Here is an 8051-nt window from a genome sequence, read left to right as displayed (position 1 = left end):
ACAGTCTAAAGAACCTAGAACAAGAAAACTGAATTCTGCCTACCATTTCAGTCTTCTGGTTTCCCTGTGTTTTCAGCTGCACAGACATGGCTGGCTCTCAGAGTCCCAGGAGCCGCAGGTTCTTATGCTGCCTTAGACTGTCCCTTTTCAGGCTAATCTCTAATTCACTGTGGCAGTATTAGGCTAACTGTAAACATCTTGGGCATTGGTTAGCCTTCGTACTGTTCTTACAGCTAGTTGTTTTATGTCTTTACAACTGCTAAGATCTTATAACAGAGAAGTGGCAAGATAAACCACTTTCTTTTTTAAATTATTTATTATTGTTGTTGTTGTTGTTATTGATTTATTTCTTCAAGACAGGGTTTCTCTGTGTAGCCTTGGCTGTTCTGAGATTTGCTGTATATACCAGGTTGTCCTCAAACTCAAAAGGTCTGCTTGCCTCTGACTCCCGAATTTTGGGATTAAAGGTGTGTGCTGCCATCTCCTGGCTGCTTTTTTTTTTTGTGTGTGTGTGTGTGGTTTTGGTTTGTTTATTGTTGTTGTTTTGTTTTTGTTTTTGTTTTTCAAGACTGGGGTTCTCTGTGTAGCCCTAGCTGTCCTGGAATTCACTCTGTAGAACAGGTTGGCCTTGAACTCAGAAATCTGCCTACCTCTGCCTCCCAAGTGCTGGGATTAAAGGCATGCGTCACCACTGCCCTCCAGGACTGTATTTTCATTTCATTCAGAAACAACAACAGTTTAAGTTTCCACCAAGAATAGGCATGTAGCAATGTTTTAACTTAGCTTTTACAGTTTGGCTGACATTTGTTATTTTTGTTTTCTGATAATAGCCATTTTAAAAATTTTTTATTATTATTTTAATTAGGTACTTACTTCATTTACATTTCCAATGCTACCCCAAAAGTCCCCAAACCCTCCCATCCCATTCCCCTCCCCCACTACTTCCACATCTTGGCCCTGGCGTTCCCCTGTACTGAGGCATATAAAGTTTGCAAGACCAATGGGCCTCTCTTTCCACTGATGGCCGACTACGTCATCTTCTGATACATATGAAGCTGGAGACACGAGCTCCGGGGGGAGGGGGTACTGGTTATTTCATATTGTTGTTCCACCTATAGGGTTGCAGACCCCTTTAGCTCCTTGGGTACTTTCTCTAGCTCCTCCATTGGGGGGCCCTGTGATCCATCCAATAGCTGACTATGAGCATCCACTTCTGTGTTTGCTAGGCCCCTGCATAGCCTCGCAAGAGACAGCTATATCAGGGTCCTTTCAGCAAAATCTTGCTAGTGTATGCAATGGTGTCAGCGTTTGGGGGCTGATTATGGGATGGATCCCCGGGTATGGCAGTCTCTAGATGGTCCATCCTTTCGTCTCAGCTCCATTCTTTGTCTCTGTAACTTCTTCCATGGGTGTTTTGTTCCCAATTCTAAGAAGGAGCAAAGTGTTCACACTTTGGTCTTTGTTCTTCTTGAGTTTCATGTGTTTTGCAAATTGTATCTTGTATCTTGGGTAGTCTAAGTTTCTGGGCTAATATCCACTTATCAGTGAGTACATATCATGTGAGTTCTTTTGTGATTGGGTTACCTCACACAGGATGATGCCCTCCAGGTCCATCCAGTTGCCTAGGAATTTCATAAATTCATTCTTTTTAATAGCTGAGTAGTACTCCATTGTGTAAATGTACCACATTTTCTGTATCCATTCCTCTGTTGAGGGGCATCTGGGTTCTTTCCAGCTTCTGGCTATTACAAATAAGGCTGCTATGAACATAGTGGAGCATGTGTCCTTCTTTTTTTTTTTTTTTTTTTTTTTTTTTTTGGTTTTTCGAGACAGGGTTTCTCTGTGTAGCCCTGGCTGTCCTGGCACTCACTTTGTAGACCAGGCTGGCCTCGAACTCAGAAATCTGCCTGCCTCTGCCTCCCGAGTGCTGGGATTAAAGGCGTGCGCCACCACGCCCGGCGCATGTGTCCTTCTTAACGGTTGGAACATCTTCTGGATGTATGCCCAGGAGAGGTATTGTGGGATCCCCCGGTAGTACTATGTCCAATTTTCTGAGGACCACCAGACTGATTTCCAGAGTGGTTGTACAAGCTTGCAATTCCACCAACAATAGAGGAGTGTTCCTCTTTCTCCACATCCTCGCCAGCATCTGCTGTCACCCGAATTTTTGATCTTAGCCATTCTGGCTGGTGTGAGGTGGAATCTCAGGGTTGTTTTGATTTGCATTTCCCTGATGATTAAGGATGCTGAACATTTTTTCAGGTGCTTCTCCCTGGCTGCCTATTTTTAAAATTATATGTCTATGTATATATTTGAATGTGGGTTTGTGCACTTAAGTACCCAAGAAGGCTAAAAAAGAGCATTGAATCTCCTGGAGCTGTTACAGATGGTTGTGAGCCATACCATGTGGTTGCTGTGGTTAAAACTCAGGTCCCCTGCAAGAGCAGCGAGTGACCTTAGCCACTGAGCCATTTCTCTAGTATACAAGATAAGTAATTTTCTTTAACAAATGTGATGGATTGGGTAGTTTAAAATAAGAGAAAAATTAATTAAATGTATTATGTATGTATTTATGCATGTATGGTTACAGTTGGAGTCAGAGAAAAGGGCCAGACGATGGCACCCTGCGGGCTGAGGGGCAGCAATAAACCATGATGGCAATAGAGGATCTGAGATGATGAGGACAGACACTTGAGCTGAGGAAGCAGTGCTATCCACTGTCTTCCTCCTCTCAAGGATATAGGTAATGTGGGAAGATGGAGGGCTGACAGGAGATGCTTGTAGGTGATTCCCAGGGAGGTGTCTGAGAAACACTTTCAGCTACTTTCCCAAAGCTAAGTGTTTCCAAAGATGCTTGAAACAGTTGTGTAGAGAACAGGATGGACCAAACTGGGAGATGACTGAGCACAGGATGTTCCTTGTGATTCTCAGAGTGCCATGAGGTGAGCCCTCTGTGACATCACAGGGTAAATCCCTGCCTTAGTAATAGCAGAGTGCTTAGCCTGAGGATAACTCAGAGTCTAGCAAGGAGGTCTGGGATTCACACTGAGCACGTGTGTCTGCCTAGGCTTGGGCTGTTTTCTGGGATGGACTACCTGAAATTCATCGCATGAGTAGCTCACTCAGGCTCACTCAGTGTGAGGCACTTCTTCACTGGGGTCTTAAGTGGGGGAGGCAGAAATAGGGAGAGGGACTTAAAGTGTTTCTGATTGAAGACAGCTCTAAGACTGTCTTCAAGAGAGCTAAGGAGAGCTAGAAACAGATCAGAAGTCTCACAGTAGTGGGAATGGCCACTTAAGACTGTAGGAAGAACCCCTCACTCACCAGGAGGAGAGGCCTTGGAAAGAAGCCATATATATATATATATATATATATATATATATATATATATATATATGGACCAGGACTTGAGCCCCCAGCCTAGGCCAGGAAGGAGGGAACAGTGCTTTTGCCACACCCATATTTGACCATCACACATAGCTTGTCCAGGGAAGGAGGCAGAGCATCCCTGACACTGGTGTCTGATCTTCCCTGGTGACTTCAGTCCCTGGCAGTAGCAATCTTTGCATGTGTACTCAGAGAGCTGCCACAATATGAGTCAAACAGCAATGCCAGTATCATGGGAAATGCCATGACAGCACCTTCCCCTCTCATTCTATACTCAAATACATGTTTTCATTTTGTAGGTGTGTTGTATATGTTCTTATGTTTGTGCTCATGTCTGCAGGTCCACATCCATATGTGTAAAAGTGCATGATGAGAACATGGAATGATGCCACATAACTTGCTACAAGTATGTATAAACAGTTGCTGTAAGTATCAGAAAGGGGTGTGTGTGTGTGTGTGTGTGTGTGTGTGTGTGTGTGTGCATATGCACATGCTAAAGAACTTGCCAAACAAGTACTCAGGGAGACAACACCTACAACTCACCAGTTGTAGTTACACGAGTCAGGGTACTTTATTATTATTTTTTCATAGGGTACTTTATGTGAAGAGAAAAAGCACGGTCGTTCCTCATGTTACATCTAGGCACATGGGAAGAAGCTGGAGAGAGGTGTGGTCAGCCTCTGTTACCTCATATAGCCTGTTGCCATGGTTAAAGGCTGTTGTGTTGGTGTGAGGGAGCTCAGGGATGGGCTGGGATCTGGAAGGAACTGAAGGTTTGTTGGGCTGTATGTTGGGAGAAATATATACAGATCCCCATGATGAAGTCCTGACTAAACCTCATTGTGCTATACTGGGAGATAGGAGTGAGGAAGTGTATGAAGCCTAATGTGGTCCTTGAAGTGACCTTTAGCAGGGCCTGTGCTAAAGCAGTAGAAACTGTTGCAGTATCAGCAGGATGTGTGTGTGTGTGTGTGTGTGTGTGTGTGTGTGTGTGCACGCGCATATGCACATGCACATGCTAAAGGACTTGCCAAACAAGTACTCAGGGAGACAACACCTACAACTCACCAGAGAATAACCCTAGGGAATATTCACACCCAGCTTGTACCACATGAAAAGACTCCAGGCTCCAGACTAGTGCAGGATGAAGCTCTGCTGTTGTGCCCTAAGCCATGGACAACTGTCAGCTATGGCAGCCCATTGTATCCAGGGCAGGTAGGAGATGGTGCAGAGTCCTACTGTCTGGGCTTCTGAAGGGACTTTGCTTCTTCACAGTAATAATCTTGTCTTTTATGTCCAGGGGTTACCTCTAGCATGACTGAAAGCAGGTATTCAACAGGTGTGGAAACTAAAAGGGAGTCTGGGGAAGAGGAAGGAGAGAAGATAGCCCATGCCCAGCCAGAGTTCTACCTATGCTGTGGGCAGGCAGACATGGGAGGGCTGCCAGACACTTTCCACTCAGCCCCATGTGGGCTTCTAAGCCACTGACCCCACTAAATGGGGGGTGGACAAGGGACAGCCCCCAACAGGGGGCCCTGGAGTGACACCCTGTAGCCCTGGGGTTATGGGAGTGAGGGCTGAGGGAGAGAGGTTCCCACACAGGTGAGAGTCTGTGCAGTGGTCCTTGATGAGCAGAGACAGTCTATGGTTTAAGAACTTTATTATAGAAATGCAGGGAGAAAGGATAGAAGGTAAAAGAGAGAGAGACCGACCAGGGCCAAGAGGAGACAAAGGGGAAAGGGAGATAGAGAAGAAAGTCTACAGAGTAAGAGGGAGAGAGACAAAGAGAGAGGAAAGGAGGGAGGAGAGTAAGGGCATTAAGAGCAAGAGGAGTGAGAGAGTGAGGAGGGGTCAAACAGCCCTTTTTATGGTATGCTGTTATCTTTACTGTTGCTAGGTAACTGGGGAGGAGTCTAGCCTGAAGGTCAGAAGCTTGGGACATTGCCTATATGACTACTAACCATGCTTCTCCTGTGGGGGCTGAGGGGACGGTAACTTTGACAGGAGCCAGAGTTTCAGGAGACATGAGAAAACTCCTTCCGTCCCATGTAGGTGAATTATCACCACCGGGTCCCGGCATTCAGACCTCAGCTTGACTGGAGACCAGACTGTTTGTGTATAGCCCATCACCCCACAAACAGGGGATATTATTCCAGCACTCTACCTAACCCTGCACACTTTACATAATTATGTTTAAATTGTATGTTAGTGTGCATGGTCTGGTAGTGTATACATGGGAGTACATGTGCCTTCAGGTATAAAGGCATGCAGGAGAGAGCAGGAGCAAGGACCTGAATGGCAGTCACAAGGGCTCGATGAAGTTCTTGAGGTGTTCCTTATTTGACACAACAGGAGTTCTGTTAAGCCAGAACAGCAATAAATACAAGGGTGCCTGCGGAATGGCATGCTATATATAGACTCAACGAGAAGACACCATACACGTGCCAGGAAGGGAGGCCTCTGGAAGAAACTGTCAAGTCAGTACCTGCTTTTAAGACTCAAAACTCACGCTCATAAGTGATCAACTACTTACATTGCCCCCTATGCCATTATTTCAGGGAACATATGTTACACAGGTTCATAAGGAAGTGCTTTCCCAGGACCTTCTCTGTGTTTTCTTTTAAACATGTGGACCTTCCTAGAAATCTTTATTTTCAACTCACAGGCCATTTCCTGCATGGCCACAGACATTGATATAACATCCCTTCTTCATCTACTTAACATATTTATATTTATGGCTGTTAATGTATTTGTGAATGAATCTGTGTGTGTGTGTGTGTGTGTGTGTGTGTGTAGGATCATATCAATTGTTTCTTTAGTGGCATTCTCAGAAGTCATCGACTATCATGATGAGGCCAGGGAGGGAAACTTCCTGAAATGCTGCTTTCTGGGAAATCCTACTACAAGTTGTGTTTAATGGTGGTGAAGAGACAGGTTAGAGGCCAAAATTTCAGTTTCATACCAGTCCAAATGGCACCTGTGTGCCTGAACACCCTTTGAGCTTTCCTAAACAGAGTGAGGCTTGGCCTCTGTGACCTCACAGAAGGGGTCACTGTCATGGTTATGTGTGTACCCTAGTTCTAAGGGCAGCAGAGTCCAATGCCTTAGGGGTTTCTGGACTGTTTAGATAGTTTACCTCATCTTGATTTAACTAGACACAATATATCTATCTAGAATATCATCTGTTTCTTCTAGATTGCTGCAGTGTTGTTGAGTATATGCTTTTCTAGTAAGATCAGATGACCCTGAGATTCTACCATACACCAATTAGAATTGCAAAGATCAAGAACTCAAGTGACAACACATGGTGACAAGGGTGTGGAGAAAGAGTTACACTCCACTATTGCTGGTGGGATTGCAAACTGGTACAACCACTCTGGAAATCAATCTGGCAGTACCTCAGAAAATTGGAAATAATACTACATGAAGACCCAGATATTCCACTACTGGGCATATACACAAAAGAAGATACACAATAACACAAGGACACATGCTCCACTATGTCCATAGCTGCCATATTTGTATTAGCCAGAAGCCGGAAACAGTCCAGATGATCTTCAACCAAGGAATGGATGTAGAAAAAATGTGGTTCAATAACACAATGGAATACTGCTCATCTATTAAAACTGAGAACATCATGAAATTTGCAGGAAAGTGGAGAGAACTAGAAAATGTCATCCTGAGTGAGGAACCCAGGCTCAAAAGGACATACATGTTATGTCCTCATTGATAAGTAGTTATTTGGCAAAAAGATCAGAATACCATTATACACAACTCACAGACCACATAAAATTTAATTAGAAGGAATGCCAAATTGTGGATACTTCAATTCCACATAGAAGGAGAAACAAAATAATCCCAGGAGGCAGAAGAAGGGAGGGATGTGGATAAAAGAGGGAGAATCAGGGACAATCGGGGGCAGGATCAGGTATGTAGGGAGACAGGAGAGAAGGCCAGAGGGCCAGGAGTATTAATAGAAACATACAACAGTGTGGGAATGAAGAGCAGGGCAAATATCTAGAAAGTCCCAGACAAGATGGATGTGGAAGTCTCCCAATCCTCATTGGTAATGACCTTAGCCGAAATGTCCAAGAGTGGGTAGACGGAACCTAAATAGAGTATCTCCAGCAGAGAGCATGGCCCCCATTTGAGGCATGGGGGCACCTGACCATCTTCAAATTTTGGACCCAGAATTGTTCATATCTAATTATATGTCGTGACAAAAGTGGAGCAGAGACTGAAGAAAATGCCATCCACTGCCTTGATCAATCCATCCTATGGGCAGAAAAAAAAAACCTTGACACTATTACTGAAGGAAGGTTGTGCTCAGAAAGAGCCTGACATGACTGTCCACTGACAGACTCTATCAGGAGCTTATTGACACTGTTGCAGATATGTAGAGGCAACCATTGAGCTGAAATCCAGGAGTGTTTTGTTGTTTAAGCCATATTTATACAACCACAACTTTAAGACAGGTAAAACTTAAAAAGAAATTGCTAAAATATCGCTTGAGATTCAATCAAAATTCAAATAGTCTTTAAGAGAATAATATTTAAAGACATCATGGGAATGCATAATCTCCATAATCTCCAATAATATCGACTAGGAAAGTGATACAATAGAAGAGTTAGAAACCATGGATGGATGTGAATAATACCAGCTCT

The sequence above is a fragment of the Mus caroli genome, unplaced genomic scaffold, assembly GCF_978045245.1.
Source record: "Mus caroli unplaced genomic scaffold, Mus_caroli_1 scaffold_6, whole genome shotgun sequence".
In the NCBI taxonomy this organism is placed as follows: Eukaryota; Metazoa; Chordata; class Mammalia; order Rodentia; family Muridae; genus Mus; species Mus caroli.
Note: the sequence above shows the minus strand (reverse complement) of the source record.